The 19,914-nt window shown below is 44.8% G+C and overlaps 1 protein-coding gene and 1 pseudogene across 1 annotated transcript in view; both read right to left on the minus strand.

The window, feature by feature from the left end:
* Positions 1-19,914, minus strand: part of GLI2 (GLI family zinc finger 2) — a 231,520-nt gene that overhangs the window by 181,665 nt on the left and 29,941 nt on the right. The window lies entirely within an intron of this gene.
* LOC146861584 (small nucleolar RNA SNORD36) lies at positions 10,763-10,840 on the minus strand (annotated as a pseudogene).

Consider the following 19,914-nt stretch of genomic DNA (forward strand, 5'->3'; position numbering starts at 1 on the left):
CGGCTTCCTTTATGGTTCTATACTTCTCGTGCAGGTGCATTGCAATTTTACAAACGCTTACCTTTGCTATAAAATTGTCTATCGAAAATAAAGCCCTTTTCGCACAATGGGAAATAAAACCTTCCAAACGCCTCAGTGGAGCATAATACTGTAGCTTTAAGGGGGGCCTCGGGCCAGGCGTTTCTGCAGCAAGGCAAGGCCTCTCTCTGGCAGTGAGATGAGCCTGCTTTAAGGGGACTGACCAAGCAGGTTTCTTCCATCACCCAGACAGCTCCATTGTTCCGGCTCCTGAGGAGGAACAAAGGCAGCGGGCTCTGGAGAGAGGTGCCTGTTTTTATCCCATTTACCCAGAGATGCCCCAAGGCACACTACCCAGCAGCGCCTCTTTCAGCACTCGCTCAATTTGTCTTGCGGTGAAGGTGTTTGCTCTGGTTTCCAATAAATAATGAGCAGAGCACAGGGTTGTCTTTAGAATTGAAACTGAAATGTTTCTTTAAATTGCTGGCGGCACGACATAGGAGAGGACCAGCACGTGCCGAAGGCAGAGCATGCGCGTTGGAACAGCCATGGGAGAGGACCAGCACGTGCGAAGGCAGAGCATGCGCGTTGGAACAGCCATAGGAGAGGACCAGCACGTGCGAAGGCAGAGCATGCGCACTGTGACAGAAGGGACTGTAGCACATACAAAGAGCTCACGTTCTCCTAGGTGAACTGTAGGTATTCATCCAGTACAACTCCGATGTGCCTGCTCGTATTTATAGTAAAATCCTCTGGATTAATGTGGCAATGGAGGGTCAATCTGAGAGTCAGAGTTTATACAACATGGCCTCAAGGAAAGGCATTTTGTGTGGAAAGAAATGCCACATTTTGCAGCACAATAATGCAATCAAATGGAATCACATTCGGGGTCAATATTACACAGCTACGTTTGACATGTTATCTTGCATTAACGTAAAATAAATCGGATTGCTTTTAAAATACACATTTGTCTTTAGCAATTAGACTATTTGTGCAGCAAATCCCATTCACAATGTATTACAAATGCGTTACAAAAACAATTAAAGAGTTCTATTTGTATAGAAGCTTAAAAACACCACTGTATTATGAACCAGCCTTACAGAACAGTACAGCATACTCGATATTTATCATGAATGTATCACACATAAGGCTACCTTGGGGTACACACTAGAGAATTTAAGAAGCAGTGAAACACGTTTGGAATTCTTAGATGGCCTCTGAAATAAGTGCTGCTTTCAGAGCAGTATCCCCTAAGGTAAACAGGAACTTTTGTAAATAGTGAAAGAGAACATCTTTGTGATAACTAATCATTTTCCCATCTTTTTTTAATCACAATTAAATACTTTAAGGTTTAATTTTCTACTGCAGGTACAACCCTTCTCTAGTTCATCAATTGGGGATGTTTACATTACCTGGGCACAGATATTGCTTTCTAACTGACTGAATGTAGCAATGTAGGGTTGCTCAACTATGTTTTGCAGAGTGTCAGTTGTAACCGTTGTGCAGATCTTTAAATAATGTTTGATCCGATTGGTTATTAGTGGCCCTGCTAGTAGTTTTTTTTAACCCCTAATGAGTAAAGGACTAAAAAAACAACGCAGAGAAAAATTGAGGAAGGCAAAAGCTAATCATACTAGAGATGAGACAACCTTAAATCATTGCATTAGCAGTGCCTTTCCTGCAATGTGGAAACATTTCTTCTACAGGAAGAAGAACAAAGGGCTTCTCAGCCCAAATGAGAACATATTTTCGAAGAGTGACACTAATCTCAATGCAGTGAATGGTAAGAAACCTATGGGGTTTGATGCATCAGCTGCACCGATCTATATGTAACTTGCCGGTTTCCACCCCACAGTACTGATTTTGGTTTTTTCACTTCCGTGCACATCAGTCCTTGAACCAGGCAACCTGTGAACACCCAGCACAACAATAAAAGAGAACACACCATTTTATTCCCCGAGATTGTATTGGTTAGCATTTATTTTACACAGAAAACCGCCATTTACACAAATGTTAGATTAAAACTAAAGGTTGGCATTGGGAAGACAGCCAGCACACAAGCCTTCCCTTGAATACATGAAACTTCATCTGCATCAAGGATTCTGTACGAGTATACCAAATCCACCCTCAGGCATCGATTCAGAGGACGGTTATGGGTAAGTTAAAAAATCCTAGATTCTAGGACTCAAGCACGCACCCTCCTCCTACACACTGCCATCTACAAATGGTGGCGTGTAAGTATCTAAATCTCACCAAGCATCAATTTGTGGGATCCCCCTGGGCATCCTTAAAAAAACAAGATGCTGTGGTCCACTCTCGGTGGACCATAAATGGTGGCAAAGAACCTGGATACTCCTAAAGGAGTAAACTAAACTTTCTTTTGCAAGTACTTTTAGTATTCCTATTATATCTATGGAGAATCAATGGACTCGCCTGTCGACGAAGCTTAGAAGGAAGTAGGCATTGTTAGGATGGGCAACCAAGCACAACAAACCAATCAGTTTACTTCCTTCACATGTACGTATCTGGGACTCGTAGGGAGAAACATCTTAGTGGTTTGGCACAGAGTTTGAACTTGGCTCCATGACATGATAAGGGAATCGGTTTCTTTTAGAAGCCACAGAAGGTAGAGAGAATCAGGCAAAAGCTGAAATGCTCTAGGTGCAAGACTTTACATTTCACTCTACCAAAAACCCTGAAAGAACCCTCAAAACATATCCATGTGCAGCCATTTCAGCTCTGTGCATGCAACAACTGATATGTTGTACATAATATTAATTACAGAGGACATGGCATTTCCAATTCACTGTGGCTGCTTGGGTAAAGAAAGCTTCTTTGAAGGTGAACCCTTTAAACGTCAACAAAAACAAGTTTATATTTGCTGAATGTGTGCGCTAATGGATTCTTAATAACAATTCTTATGGTGGTCGGTGAGATTTATTTGATTATATTCTGTATTCAATAAGAATACAATCAAAAGGTCAGTTGGAAAATACTTTGGTAAAACTGAATGGATAAACCAGCTTAAGATTCCATAGACAATTTGGAAAGAATTTTGGGTTGATATTTTTGCACTGCAACAACGTTTTGACCCTATGATTGAGCAAAGCAGGTTGGATCGTCTACACAAAGACTGACGGCTATGTCATGGCCAGTGAGATAAAGAATATTACAAAGGTGGCAAAGTGCATCGTTGCCTAAAACATGATCGGCCCAGTTCATTGGGAAAAGCTGTCACATTTTAGAGACGGTTACTTCTATTGAGGAGGTTTGACAGTGTCTGCTATTATAAATTACTTTTTAAGTTCAGTTCATCGTCTGTGTCACTCCACCTGACCTAGAGCAAGCATGACTGCAGAAAGCTACAGAACTGAACTCCAATTGTTAGTTAATAAAAATACCATATGGGCTGAAATAAATACTACATAAAACCAATGTTCTCTTTCTTCTCAGATCTTTTTATAAAGTCGATTATTTTCCAGACTTAAATTGATGACATCATTTAAACTTTGTAGAAAAGAAACAATGACTTTCAAATGTACAGGCATGGAATTTTAAGACTTCCTCTTCCAAAAAGGAAAGTCAATTGCTGACAGTCCAAGTCAGCCTTCAAAGTGAGATAGAAGCTGCTTTTCATTGTTTTTTTAGCCTCAGCTCCCAGCAGACATGCCCAAGGCTCGATTATATTAGATCGTCTGATCCTAAATTCCTCGGTAGAGGCTGAGCAAAGACTCAATGCTGTAGCACACCCTGCCTGACTATTACAGGACCCCAGTGCCTCAACCGTCACCATGCGAATAAAAAAAGAAAATGGAGGCACTTTTTAAAATTAGGTGTGTGAGAATCTTTTATTTGTCGCCATCAAGATTTTGTGAAATTTGTTTTGCCCTTTACTAATGTTTCGTGCTTTACCTTTGAATTCGCCAATGTATTTTTTATCCCGCTTTGCAGGGCTTTTCGCCAAACAGCAAGATCATTTTCACTCTGATCGAATGCAGCCAATCTTGAAAATGTATGCATAACATTTCTCGGCAAGTTTATCTTTTGCAGTTTTCCTTTGCACAATAGCCAGTGTTTGCATATTTTTCTCTTCATGTTTATCCATTGCTAAGTTTTTATATACATAATAGTATAATCACCATTAATACCCCAACTGCAAGTGGGCGGGATGGAGGCGTGGTCTTTACCGTACATGGGAGATACCAAAAGCACACAGCGCAGTGGTTACCAGGTATAGTCAATACCTCTAATGTCAAGTTTTCCTCATCGAAATGGGTTATTACATGAGGAAGGTGGTGCACCATTGTTCCACCTCTTGGAATTTACAGGCCATGCTCTCCACTCCAACCCCAGTAAATGTTGACAGGTTTGATATATCGACATTTAGCACAATTAATAGCCAGGGCATATCGGTTTTCTCAACATGTATCCAATGCGAAACCATTTTGGTACAGTTAAAAAAATTGTGCACAATTTATGATTGCACGACACAATTATTAAAGGCAAATTCTTCGCAGAGTTGCCCATTTTTCCCGCCAACTTTGCGAAAGTTAGACAAAAGTTACAGAAACATCTTTGCACCTCATTTTATTATAAAGTTTCTTCATAAACTAATTCAGCAACTAAAGCAAGTTATACGTGAATGTACAATGAAGCAAGCTATTATGAATGAAAACACCAGAAGATAAAATGTACGGTCAAGGTGTACCACCACGAAACAAAATCACATTTGCTTTAACAAATTAACAAGGTTGAATAATGAGCACATTAAATATTGCTTTCTGTTAACGGTACATTTAGGCACGAGATTGTTAAGAAAGAGCCAATATTTTAATTGTATTAAACTTTGCTACTTAGCACACTCCTGTCAAATATCTGAGGCTCCTCTCTGGCTGAGTTAAAATAGAACATCCCGCCTCGATGGAAGCTTGTCTGCCAACCTATGTTGACAGGGTCGGGGAAAGCTTGCAGCTTCAGTAAACTATACTTGTGACAAAAGGCCCAAGTACTGGAGGCGCTAAGGCCTGCCACTCTCAGCTCGCGCGCTGCTCAGAACAGGAAGTGCTTAATCAGAACAATGATATCCTGAAGGGCTGACCCACAGCATTGTAATTAAAAAGCTTTTCTGTCTCACTGTGCAAAAAAAAAAAAGGGGGGGGGGGGGGTGTTGGGTGGAATTAAAATCAGGCAGGAAATTCCTCCAGAACTCGTTGGCGTATGTCCTAATAACACAAGTATGTGCCAAAGCTTTTAAAAAAGTGAAGCTAACTCCGCCCGGTCTGACGATGATTAAAACCGCCCGGCTGGATGGGGCAATGAGCAAATCCAAATGTTTGTATTTGAAATATTGCGGCAGCTGTCTGTTGTATTCCGAGTCACCCGCGTTTCCGGCGTCTTTTTTTGTGCTTTGCAGTTTAAAGGAACCCAGATGTTGCCGCTTCTTCAATGAGTGGTGGGGTTGTGACTCAGTGCTCGGAGGACATCTAAACATAACCAGACTACTGTATGCCTCATGCTGGAAGCCTCGTCAGTCCTTGCTCAGAGCCGTACTTCTGACAGCTTAGTCTCTGATAACATGCAGAAATTAACAACCTGGTTGATACAATTAAATTTTTCCAGTATCCGCATATAAACAAGTTCCATTTCCATTGTAGGCCTAGCTAAGTCCCATTGTCTGGGCCGGTGTAGGTCCCAAGGTCCACGCCTGCCCGAGTCCCACAGCACACCTGACTGAGCTCCATGTTCTGAGGATGTGAGGGTCCCATCGTCCACACATGCCCAAGTCCCACAGCACGCCCGACTGAGCTCCATGGTCTTTGCCGGTGTGGATCCCATGGTCAATGCCTGCCCGAATCCCACAGCACACCTGACTGAGCTCCATGTTCTGAGCTTGTGAGGGTCCCATCGTCCACACATGCCCAAGTCCCACAGCACGCCCGACTGAGCTCCATGGTCTTTGCCGGTGTGATCCCATGGTTAATGCCTGCCCGAGTCCCACAGCACGGCCGACTGAGCTCCATGTTCTGAGCTTGTGAGGGTCCCATCGTCCACATATGCCCAAGTCCCACAGCACGCCCGACTGAGCTCCATGGTCTTTGCCGGTGTGGATCCCATGGTCAATGCCTGCCCGAGTCCCACAGCACGGCCGACTGAGCTCCATGGTCTGGGCTTGTATAGGTCCCATGGTCCACGCCTGCCCGAGTCCCACAGCATGCCCGACTTAGTTCCATGGTCTGGGCTTGTATAGGCCTCCAGGTCCACACCTGCCTGAGTTCCGTAGAACACCCCACTAAGCTCCATGATCTAGGCTTGGGTTAGTACCAAGGTCCACGCCTGCGTCCCACAGTATGCCTGACTGAGTTCCATGGTCTGGGCTTATGCAGGGCCCATTGTCCACACCTGCCCAAGTCCCACAGCACCCCCGACTGAGCTCCATGGTCTGTGTTTGTGTAGTTCCCCTGGTCCACGCAAGCCTGAGTTCGATATTATGCCCGACTGAGCTCCATGGTCTGGGCTTGTGTAGGTCACATGGTCCATGCCTGCCCGAGTCCCACAGCACGCTCGACTGAGCTGAATGGTCTTGGCCGGTGTAGATCCCATGGTCCATGCCTGCCCGAGTCCCACAGCACACCGACTGAGCTCCATGGTCTGGACTTGTGTAAGTCCCATGGTCCACCACTGCCCGAGTTCCACAGCATGCCCGACTCACCTCCATGTTCTGGGCTTGGGTAGGTCCCATGGTCCATGACTGTGTGAGTTCTAAAGCATGCCCGACTAACCTCCATGGTCTGGGTTTGTGTAGGTCCCCTGGTCTAAGCCTGCCCAAGTTCAGTAGCACGCCTGACTGATCTCCATGGTCTGGGCTTGTGTAGGCCCCCTGGTCCACGCCTGCCTGAGTTCCATAGAACACCCGACTAAAATCCATGATCTAGGCTTGGGTAGTTCCCAACGTCCATGCCTGCCTGAGTGCCACAGTATGCCTGACTGAGCTCCATGGTCTTGGCTTATGCAGGTCCCATGGTCCACGCCAGCGTGAGTTCCATAGCACGCCCGACTGAGCTCCATGGTCTGTGCTTGGCATGGTCAACGCCTGCCCGAGTCCCACAGCATGCCCGACTGTGCTCCATGGTCTGCGCTTGTCTGAGTCTCATGGTCCACACACAGCACGCCTGACTGAGCTCCATGGTCTGGTCTTGTTGGACTCTCATGGTTTAGGGCTGTCTAAGCCCAGTGGTGTAAGTAACTTGGTTTACCTTAGACTGTGTGTGTCTCGTGACACTCATTTAAGTCTCATGGTTAAAGCCTGCCTTTGTCACCAGGTAACACACGTCTGACGATAAACAACCAAGTGCCATTCATGAGAATGAAACATATGGGTCATCTTAAAGACCTTTCTACCCTGAAAATTTCCTGTAGTGTTTTTCTTTAATCTTTTGGTCACAACGGTGTGTCATCTAACATTCAACTGACTTGATCCAGCAACTGTTGTTTAAGCGAATGAAACATGGTGGTAGACCCATGGGAGTACAAGGCCCAAAACTGGAATGTCCTAAAGCCGTCCCACCCTCCTTCTTGAGATCAAGACCCAATCACATGCTCTTCAGGAGACTCCTATAAACCGAAATATTCAGACATGCTTTATAAATGCGCCTTTTGGACTCCACTCGACCTACCTGATTGGATAGGGGTCACGACCTTTCTCTGGTCGCTTGTTTTCTTACTTATCCCAATCTATGCTCTGAAGTAATCAAAAGGCTACAAGTAGCGCACTATAAAACACAAAAATAAATACATTCTAAAGCAAGCAGGCAGGAATTTGTGGGACAGCTGCATGCGGCTTGTTCAAGGTCTGCACATCCCTCAACTTCTGCCAAGTGTAGTGACTATAAGGCAGAGCTTCTTACAGGATCCTAGTCATAGTTCAATAAAAAAGCAACAATCCTACCTTGTAAACCAGGTATGGAAACATCAACCCTATTGGATCAAGAGTTCTGCTTGAGCCGCTCGGAGGCATTTGGAAACACCTGGAGGTGGCCGCAGGTAGAATGTACACAGGTACCGCGAAGTCACACTGCAAAAGCATATTTTTATGGCACCACAGATTTGCCGCAGGCATTCAAATTTATGGGACACTCAACAGAAATGTGAGAATTTCCCTTGGCCAGAGGTATTTTGCAATGAGCCAAACATAACTATTTGTTTAAAAGCCAAGCCTTAAAATTATTTTAGTAGGTGCGATGTGTCACTCCCGAAGGTAATTTCTGAACAGGCAAAGTTTGTGGAGTTTTTGTATCTTGCATTGGGGTGGAAGCATGAATTTATACCTAAACTATGCCTCCAAAGCACGCACTTGCGTGCACCATGTGCATTGATTCTACTGTTACAAAAATTCTTGCACAAAAGATCTGTATTATGTGCTAAACCAACAGTTACAAGAAATCGGTGAATCCAGTTTCAAAACATTACAACAGAAATGGACTAAGGTATGGGGTCCATGGAATTTATATCGTGGACGTATCTGCACCCCGCCTCTGCCATTAGAGGTCGATATTGCTTTGTCCCCCTAGCCACACATTCTGCGGGATTGTGTGAGGTGTGTTCCATGCTTTGTCTTCCCGTTGCCCCCCGCTACCGCTTCCAGTCAAGAACTGCTTTGGACACTGTACGTTGTTCCCCGTCCTGGGAAGAGCACGCTGCTATTTCGGACTCTCATTGCCTTGAGTGTGTTTTGTATTTAATAGAAAATGAAACTGTTTTTTCCGATTGCTCCTGGCCTATGGCCACGGCCTGTTGCATGTACTCACGAACTACCGGGAGCTCTGCCTCTGGTTCATTTGAATGTGTGGCGTCGCATTGCGGGCCCTCGGGCTCTATAGCGGCCGGCCTTGGTGGTTGTAGGCCCTTGTATGTATTTTATCGTGTAATAAAGGTTTCTAATAAAAACATTTAAAAAAAAAAAAAAAACATTACAACAGGACAGGTAGCAATACTGCTCTTCTGCGTGTCATTAGAACAGGTTGATACATTTGTGCCTGGGATAAGAGTCAATGGTCTTATTTCCTTAGAAGGTATACCAGGCGTGCAACACCCATAGAGCTAAAAGGGCTCTTACCCTACTCTCACACTGTTGCATCACTCACCGTGCACTCACATGGGCACTCCTGCCACCCACACAGCGCTGAGGGTTAATGTGCCTGCTACAAAGAACGTGTACCATGCAGATCACGGAACTGAGTGTGAGTAAACTATAAAAAACATGAAAATGTTTGTCAGAAAGCTGCTCTAGAGAGAAACGGTGTATTGGCACGTCAGCCCAGAACCCCCCCCCCCGAAGTTTGGGTCTAGTTGCGCCCCTGAGGTATACATTTGCTAGGAGTGTTGTGTCAAATGTGAATGACACAATTCCACAATTCACATTTGAGCAAAAATCATTCAAAGGGTGCTACGGGCATACATTCATCAAAATCTGCTGCAAAAATTGTCAAATATCATTAGATGCCAAGGTAAATACAGCTGCATGTGTAATAATAAAAAAACAAGCACTGGCACGAATTGGTCGACCACTCACAAAAGCAAATCTTTCAAGAGTGCTGTCTGTTGCCCAGGGCAATAGGTATTGCACAGTAAAACGTCTACAGTATTTGTCCAGCACGATTGTAAAAGACAACCATAATTGGGGAGCGGGTCTCATATAGCCGGCAAATGCAAACTGTCCAATGAGCAATCGCCTACCAGTGCTGTGCGGATCTCCTTCGACACCTGACCGCGGAGACTGGGTCGGCCTTGCACACAATTGTTCAATTACCTGCTGTTCTCCTTTTCGAGAAAGTAGCACAGCCCTTTGACGAAGATGTAGGGTTTTTGCCTTTACGGGGCCGGAGGTTGGGCGTGGGCAGGGAGGAGTTATCCATCTCCCGCACCTGGGTTTTTGGTGCCTCCTAATAACCCCCATGCATCATCCTGCCTGGGGACGAGCATGTTGGGTGGGGGATTGGGGGCGAGTTAAGTAAAAAAAGGGGGCCCAGCCCAACCTGCAATGCATCTCTTTCAGGGTATATGCAAACGGCTTGTTGTTAGCATGCTGTTTGCGTAATTAGGGCGCTTACGATTGCAGGGTTCTTCCCTGGGCCCTGAAAGAGAGATTGCAATTCGGTGTAATCACCCACCTGGCTGCACGATGATGCACGGCCTGCTCACTTAATCGCCTTGCTTAACACGGGATTTCGTCAAGATTAAGTAATCGCTTTAAGCGCAAAGTTTACTATCTCTGAGGGCAGGAATGCGTGGGAACGGATCAAATGGCGCGGGAAATCACGTGGCTGACGTGGGCTCTTGCGAAGCAAAACTTCAAAAAATCTGTTTTTGGATTCCTTTTCTGAGAACGAAAAATGTTCAAAATGACATGCAGATTCACAAAATGGCCTCCTACCTGTGAACGGGTGCTTCAGGGAGAGTAGAGGGGTGGCTTATTGCCAGGGCCACTATAATTATGCAATTGTGCGTCTGTAGCGATTTTCGCATATTTGTAGGTTTGCTGCATTGGACACATAATTCATCATCTGCCGATTAATCACAGATTTTAATAGAAATTTTTTGTTTCTAGCTCAAACGGTTCAAAAGTTGGTGAAAATGCAGCAACATGTGTTGCCGCACAGTAAAAGGCCCTTTGCAAAGGTTGACCGGTCACCTTTCTGTAACTTATTGCAATATTTGGGTGTCAAACTGTTACTAATGAGGTATAACTAATGCTCAGTGTTAAAAAGCTTAAAAATGACAAACCAATGAAGTAATAGTATAAAAAATGTGCCACATAATGCTGCATAATTTGCCCTTTCTTGCCACATAATTTACTCAACCCTGCTGCATAATCTGACCCTCCCCTGCCGCATAATTACAGTGGCCCTGTTCATTGAGCTGCTTTAAAGAAATGAGGCCTGTCAGGCATTGCTTAGTGCCTGCTATAGCCACACCCATTTGAGATAACACTCCAGATGGAAGAGAAACTGTTTACAAATTTTGTACACCAAATAATCTCAATTCACGTAAAAAGAGTGCGGAGGAGGGGGACTTCCATATAACGTGCATTTGAGCAAGCAAACTTCAGGATGTTCGAACCATATTGGAAACCTCCAAAGAAGGCTTTACCTGATATGAGACAGCCGCCAGCGTTCCAAGGCAAGGAAAATGGCCAGTGTGGCATTTTATAAATGCCAGATAACCAGGACTACTGGAATTATGTGATTGTGCTGCTGCTGCATTTTCTGCATAGGTATGAATTTACTGTATTTGCCGCATAATCCATCATCTGCTGCATAATCTGCAGAATTTAACAAAAACAATTTCCGGCTCAAACGTTGAAAAGTTACTTAAAAAATGCTGCGAAATAGTGCAAGACCCTGTGCAGAGGTTGACTGGTCACCCCTCTGTTACTAATTGCTGCATTTGGATGTTAAACCAGTACTAGTGAGGTGAAACCTATGTCCAGACTGTGTTAACATGTACAAAATACCAAAACATTGAAGTATTCCTATCACAAAAAGTGCCACATTATGGTGCTTAATTTGGCTTTTCTTGCTGCATAATTTGGTCATCCCTGCTACATCATGTGATCCTCCCTTGCCGCATAATTCCAGTGGTTCTGCATATAACATAACATCCTTTCTACATTCAACGGTGGACTGCTGTAGACCACTCAGCTAATATAGCATGCCATAAAGAAGCTAACATATATAACAAGCAGGACTCTCACATCTTTTGACAAACCTTCACCATCTGGAGGATTTAACAAAATATTCAAAGGCTTACTACAGTCATAAGCAAATTTTATACCCCAATTTACCTCAGCAAGGTACTTGTGAAACGCAAAAGGCCTTACTTTGTTATATTCAACATAAAATCCCTTTCACTCAGGGGAATCCCCTTGTAAGCATTTCCTTGTGTACATGATGCAAGCTATCTTTGGTTCAGGAGAGAAACAACGATCAATGCACGCCTGCTGATTGGGAATAGCAAGAGACTGAAGCCACCTCAAGTATGGGTTCACAAAACACTTGCCGCATAATCCACCATCTCCTACATAATGTGTTGATTCCAACAGAAAGAAATGCTTCCTGCGCAAATGATCAAAGGTTACTTAAAAAAGAGAATAGCACCATACATCGTGCTGTCCAAAGGCAGACCCTTTGCAACGGTGTTCAGGCGCTATAACAATATTACTGAAAAAAAGCTTTGCGCAGATGTCCTGTGAGGGCTGGAAAGACAAGACAAGACACTGTAAAAATAACTGCAAAAGATGGCGCCATAGAATGCTGAATATTATACCTTTTCTTGGTGGATAGCTTAGTCAACGCTGCCACATAATTTGGAACTGGATTACTGCATAATTCTAGTGGCCTATATTGAAGAGACCTCTACCTTGCTAAATGTACACAATATGTGTTAAAACTATACTGTTAAGGGAGTAATTGAACTATGCTTTATGCTTTTTTGACACTCTGTCCATGCTGTTCAGCATTGGCAAATGGAAAAAATATTGTTATTTGCCAATGCTGTCTGGCAACATAAAAAAAAAATTACCACAGATGCACGCAGACCCTTCTAAAAGCAAACAAATGCTAAATTAATGCAAGCATTCAATGATTGGCAAACCCGATAGGCCTCACCTATGACATCTAGAAACGTTGTCAATGTTTCGCACCTATGTTGTACAGCAGTGTGTCTGGACAAGGACGTGGGTGGGAGAGGAATAAAAAATAAGCAAGCATTGGCATAGCCAATAGGTCTCGCCTTTGCGACCTTATAAGTGTTTAGCCATGTAACAGTTGATGTTGTTGAACGAAGGATATTGTGCTGGATAACTAAACACTTATAAGGTCCCAAAGGCGAGATGCCAAGGCACGCTGGTGGTGCTGTGCTGGTGCTGAGTTGGCGCTGCGCTGATGTTGAGGTGGTGATATATGAGTGCTGAGTATCTAACATAACAAGCTTAGTGAAGGGTGATGATGCAGTCTGCATGTAGCGGGCAGTGGTGCCAGGGAGATTCTTCAGCTTGAGATGGTGTTTCAGGGCTATTTTAAAGATGCTCTGGGGAGACGCACAGGTTATGTTGATTTGAAAGCTGTTCCAGTGTTACGGACCCTGCAGGGGCAAAGACCTGAAACTGGACGAGGGTCCAGATGTTGTCAGGCAATGATTGCTTTGTGATTGAAGGGAGCTGGCAGCATTGTAGAGTAAGACGGTCAGCGCCAGTAAAGGAGGTACGGCCTGGATCAGGCTGCTTTGCCAGCTGAAGCACCTTCAGTCAGCTCCGGTACCTAGCCAGTAGTGGCAAGGATTCTGGGACTTGTAGTTTTGATTTTCAGCTATAAGGATGGGCTTCCGGGTCTCATTGCTATTTGGTGAACAGGGAGTAGTTGAGAGGAACACTGATAGTATATGGCCTGTTGGCAAACCTTAAATGGGCGGATTTAAACATGACACAAAGCAGCCCAAGGCGAGAGGAAACTTGTTCAGCTCAACTCAAGCGACAACAACGGCGTTGCACTCAATCAAACCGCAAGCACAAAAAATGAAAACAAGCGTCAAAATACAAAACAAAAACTAGCGCTAAGGCATGAACAGAGGCATTAAGGTAACAGCTAGAAGCACACTGTGAGCTGAGTTTGTTTTGGATGTTGGAATAGTGGCCCTCGCCCTGAGCAGTAGTGTCTGTTTGGGGATGGTAGAAGGGGGAGGGGGCAGGGGGTGTTGATTGATGTAAAGTGCCAGACTGTCAGAAGATAAACTGCCCGAAAGGGCTCCCTCGAATGGGCAGATCTGTATCTTGACTGCGGGGACAGCAAGCACAGCACAAAATAAGTAAACACAGCACACAGTAGAAATGTGAAAAGCGTCTGCGAGCCAGCAGTCCCTCCACTCCTATTGGCCCAGGCACCGCCTACCATGTCTGAGAAAGTGACCATCTGAGAAAGTGACTAGGGATGTTTCAACGAGACAGGCACTTCTAAGGCAATAAAATTACTATAACACGCAATTTCCCATTTAAGAGAGAATGCCCGTGTTTTTTCGGCACTAGCGGTGACGTTCGCCACGCGTTTAACGTTTTCCTGAAGTTCAGTAGGCACATACAGTTCTCCCTTATTCTAAAACACAATCTGCGGCCTGGGTGCCCTTGCACGCTGGCATGTGCCATGTACGCAAGATGTGTTACGCGACAGCTGCAGCACCTGTCAGCAGGGCACAGGCACTGCCCTTTGTGCCGTCTGCACTTCTGCCTGTCCCGGTGCAGGGAACAGACAACACATGGAGCCGGTACTGAGTCACCCTTTAACCGTGGCCCACGGTCACAGCTGGGCCCCAAACCACTGGTGATGTCACTTGTAAACAAGGCACCTTTGGCGGACCAGGCACCGCCAGAGCAACATTGTTTGGAAAGTAATGCCAAGTGGAGGCAGACAGAAATCGAGAGAAGGGCATAATTCAAGAAGAAACAAACTGATAACGCAAACTCGGCTTCGAGGCTCAGTGCATGTACAGCATTTACCCTGCGGGAGCGAGCAGCGGCGCCATCTGTTTCCAAAGCGCGAGCGCGATAATTGCAAACAGATGGCGCCGCTGCTCGCTCCCGCAAGGCAAATGCCGCACATGCACAAGGGCTCATTGGAAACAGTGCAGAACATGCACGAGTTTCCACAAAAGCCCGGAGTGATTCCAAGAGGTCACTCCAAAGCAACGCTTGCGCGCTGCGTAGGCGAGACCTAAAAAGGGCTATGATGCTCCCAGCGCTGGCTGTATCATAACGCTTTTTTGTTTGCTCCATCGAAGCAATAAAGAATGATGGAAAGAGGCAACACGGAGGAAGAGCAGTAACATAGAGGGAAGGAGAAAGGGTGGGAATAGTGGACAACGGAGGATGGTCGGAAAGGGCTGGGGGAAGAAGATAAAAAACAGACAGTGGAAGAAAGGGGCTGGGGACGTGCAGACAGACAACAGAAGGTCAGCAGGGGGACTGCTTAGTGTCGGAACACAGAGGGGAGAGAAGTACGCGAGGGAGACAACTGAAAAACATGCACTCTTGAACAGTGCTTAAACAACAAGCATTGGCATAGCCAATAGGTCTCCCCTTTGGGACCTTATAAGTGTTTAGCCAGAGATATTGGCAATGTTTTAAAGGTATGTTGTAGAGCAATGTAGCTGCTGTGTTCAAAACTGTAAATTTTGTGTGCAAGTTATGCTTATTGTAGTGACGTTAGGGCAGCGGCATGGTGAGGAATGTAGTGGTGAGTTGTGAAATGATGTGTGTTGGTGGTATATCATATCACAGGGAGGACGGCACAGGAGCATCGAGAGGTGCCTGCTGGGGATACACGCACCACCCAAGACATATAAGGTGGCTACATTTTTCGCTGATCTTGTGGTGTTGCTAAACCAAAAGGCCCATCACCATGAGATGGAAGGTACCTGGGCCTCCTGGATGAGCAACTGGAACCGGGTGGAAGTTGGAACCATGGCACTCAGAACGGAAGAAAGGAAGGCGCTGAAACCCATGGGAGGACTGTGGTCATGGTGAGACCCCCTGTTTTTGTTTTGTTTTGCTGATTTATATAGAGCGAACTCAATCCAAAGGTATTGGAGCGCTTTACATGAGCACCAGTAACGTTACACAAGGACTGTTACCGTGTTAGTGCTCTGTAGGCTTTAATTACAGCCTCCGAGCACTATTTTCTCAAATAGCTTAGACCTCTCTTAACGTTTTTTTTTTTTATAGCACACATTTGCAATGCAATAGGTCTCGCATTTGCGAGAGGTTACTCTTGGCATTGTAAATGACAATGCCTTTTATTTATCCGTTTTAAAAACAATACATAACTAAAAGACATTGCCATTTACAATGCCAATAGCTCAAACTGTCACAAATGCAAGACCTATTGAATTGTAAATGCTTGTTTGAAAAAAGGGTGCTTGAAGGCCGGGAGTAAGAAACAACCTCTAACCCTTTCCAAAACTTTCCTTTGCAAAGGGATGCACTTCCACTCCAAGTACACTCACACCGCGGCACGGACTCTAGGATGACAAGGATTGTACTCATAAAAAATTAAACTGAGGTACCTGTATAAATCTCCCCTTACACCACACACTAGCATCCTAATCATTCCAGGAATGTCACAGCTCACGTGATACCCTGCAAGCCTTACCTAACCAGCCCAGCAGATTAAGCTCCCAAGCGCCTGCATTCATGTTTCAAACAGGGGGTTCTCTAAACTGTTTTGTCTTATGGACAGCACAGCTTTCCTGGCTGTCTGTACAACATACTTATTCTCAGGTCCCGTTACCACCCCCAATATGCTATCGATGTATTTCCATGCAATGACACATAACTAGGACATGTCACGTGATGTTTACGTCGTTGCTGAGGGTCATTCATCTAATGGGAACTACTCTCTACCTTCTTGGGGGTTTCTGTTGTGTCGGGTCCGGGTGCAGTGACTACTCCAACGTTGGTGAGTACTGTGGAGATCATCACACTTATGAGAAGTGGGGGGCGCAGAGGTTGGGGACATTTTGCCTGGTAATTGTGGCAGCCGCGTGAGGTGTTCAATATGTCTTTGCACGTACTCTCTACACCTTGCCAATGCTGACGGCACATTGAGTATGTTCATTCGCAACGTGGGGTATATTTTACCTCAGTAATCAGCGTACAAACAGCCATTGTGCAGCGTGAAGTGCATCGCTTACCTTGCTTTATGTACCCCAGACCACAGAATATAATTAGCAGCTACATCCTTAGTTGCCAAATGTCCTCTATGTTATATGTGACACCTTTGACCGAGTTTGATTTTTAAGGCAACGACCACTTGCATATTGCGTCATTTAAGACACTATAATGGTGAAAACAAAACCAAAGTCCAACAACAACAAGCAGTTCAGAAGTGAAAAAAAAGGAAAATGCAAACAGCTGTTTTTAGGCACTCGTGCTTGTTCTAGCATGCCCCTGCGGGAGCGAGCAGCACATCTGTTTTCAATTACCATGCGCGCAGCTGCTCGCTCCCGCTAGGTGGATGCCAGCACGAGTGTGCTTGAAAAGGAGCAGACCGATGGCTAAAGTCCTCCAAGTGCAACGCATGCACGCTGCCTAGGTGAGACCTAAAAATTAAAACAGTAGCACCCACAACATATGCAGCGAAAGGACACAAGTAATGCATCCATGCTCCAGGGGAGGGACAAACACACACAGAACTACGAAAGCTGACCAATAGGAAGCAAGCACATGAGAGTGACAATGAACAATTGGTAGCCAATTGAGGGCCTCTAAGTCCCATAGAAGATAGCACAAGTTCTTGCAAGAGACAGTGCATGCGCTGTCTTAGGCGAGCCACAAAAAGGATGTAATATGAGGGGTGGAGGACTAATGGTGAAGCTTGCAGGGGGGGTCGGGAGGAAAATAAATACTGCTTAGTGGCATAAGCAGTCAGGAATAAGTCAGGGGGCATTGGAGGAAAGAGGAAAAGGACAAAAGCACCAGGTTTTGAGGAGTGGAGAAGCATAGACAAGCTTAAAGCAGGGGGTATGTAACACATGGAGCATGGGTGTTGGAATGAGATGAAACAACTAGGTAGAGAGCAAGGATGTACATGCAGTCCTATGGAGAGCTAAAAGCAACACAAAAGTAGTTCCCTGAATGTAGAAGGATACAAATTCAATCAAAATGAGGGTGAAGAAGCTAAAATTCAGGAGAGAGACAAACACAACAAGAGGAAGGAAAGACACTAAATAGGAAGCAAGCAAATGAGATTGACAAGAAAGCCAAATAACAATAAGCGATGCGCTAAACAAAGCCAACAATAAGTATTGGTATTGCCCACAATAGGTTTTCAACAACAGACAGCAGAAGTTGTTTACAGGTGAGAATTACAACCTTGCATACAAGCTTTAAATGGGAAAGCAAAAATGGTAAAAACAAATAATAGAACTCTTGTGTATCTGAAGCTTTTCACTACCAACAGAAAAGGCAGTGGACTTGACTGTATCAATGGGAGTTTATGTGCTGCCCACAATGCTAGTGCTTATCCAGTCTCTAAGCATCATTTCATTTCTTACAAAAGTCTCCTGCGTTGCTGGAAGGCCCAGTGCACCACCTCTGCCTGGCCCTGTCCCTACTCGCACAAGAGCTCCTCTTCACCTGATGTGATCCCTACTCAGACAATAGGACCCAGCCTTTACTCTCTTCGCTGCCAAGAATTCTATTAATTTCGTGTTTTTCCTGCAGCAATCAGCAGAAATGATATGTGGCACAGCAAACTTATTGGCCAGAATCACACAAACTACACCACTTATTTCTCTTTCTTAAAAGTCATGCAAGGGTCATGCGGAACTAAGGACAACTTGGATCATGATGGTTTATCGTGTAAAAATACCCATTGTTGCTAAAGCGTTTCACAATTTTTTCGAACGAACAGGGCCCTCACTATCATATAATGGGCAACTGATGAACAAAAATTAAATGTGCATTGAATCTATGTGCCCTGGCAAAGGATTTTTTTCTTTTGTTGAAGTGACATTTAGCGGTGACCCCGGTGCCCGCTCTTCTCGTGTGAACCGGTATCTGCTTAGTGTAAAAAGCGCCTTCTACCATAAAAATATACATAGGGTTGTGCTCCTGGTAATTGTTACAATAAAAGACAATTTATGTAAAATAATTTAACTGAGGCAATTCCAATAGGGCGTCTGGCAGTAGTGCAGGAAATCATTTTTGAAAAGAAACTACCAAACACTTTGCTTTAAAATCTGCTTCTGGAACTTGGTATTAGTAAAACACTACAAGTGATGTTCACGCCCACTAGGTGCTGGGGGCTCTTAAAGTAGTGTGCTAGTGAACTCTTAAGAGGGGATCTAAAGAGCATTTTAAAGTGGTAATTTGCTGTGTGCCTGAGTTTGTGCTCAGTTGTCCTCCAGCTGGTTCATGAGTGGTAGCGTTAGCTGTGTTTATTCTGCTCTCTACCCCGTTATGGAGCATCAAAGACCCTTATTGAACCAGTAACATGCTACACCGTAAGGGAATGCTTGATTGTAAGGGTGCAGTATTGCTGTCAGCCTATGTGGGAAGTGTTTTTAGGGAATATGTGACGTTACAACGCGATCAAAATGATCGCGGAACATTACATCGCAGTTTTTACAACGCAAGTCGTTACAACGACTTGCGCTGGACTTAGGAATCGTATAATTTACTGTTCCAACACCAGTCTACGTACAGTAGGGAAGGTGTTGGACTAGTAAATCATACTATTCCTAAGGTTAGAGCGCCATCCAGCGGAAGTCATTGTAACAACTTGCGTTGTAATACCCGCAATGTAAAGGCATTGCGATGCAATGCCCGCGTGATAATGGATGTTTCCTGTTTTGAGGTCATGTGTAAGTGACCGGAGAAGTGCGCTCATTTCATCTTGTGGAGCAGTTCTTCGCCGTAGGATGAACGAAGGGTATCTGAGAAATAGATACGCTCAATCTATTATTATATTTTGGTGCGTCGACTTGCAAATGTATTTGAGGGTTTGTTGACAGGACCCTTCACGGTGTGTCATCTTCTGAGGTATTTGCATGGTGCATTTGATGGAATGCTGGTGATCCCGCAGTCGTGGGGTGGGCCCTGTTCTTGAGTGTGAGCCGTATCATCAGGGTTGCGGCTTACTGTGCTGTTCCAGAGCATCCATAGTATAGGTGTTGATTGTGAACAACTTGGTGTCATCGCATGCACCTGTGGTCAAAAGAACACTCAAAGACATGGTAAAGTTTGGTCATTAGTGACTCCTAAAATATGCAAAACTGGAAGACAAGGTCTATATATGATCGTGAAAACAGGAGTGTGTGGGGTGGTGTGTGTGTGTTCCAGAGACTTCTGAC

The sequence above is a fragment of the Triturus cristatus genome, chromosome 3_1, assembly GCF_964204655.1.
Source record: "Triturus cristatus chromosome 3_1, aTriCri1.1, whole genome shotgun sequence".
Classification (NCBI taxonomy): Eukaryota; Metazoa; Chordata; class Amphibia; order Caudata; family Salamandridae; genus Triturus; species Triturus cristatus.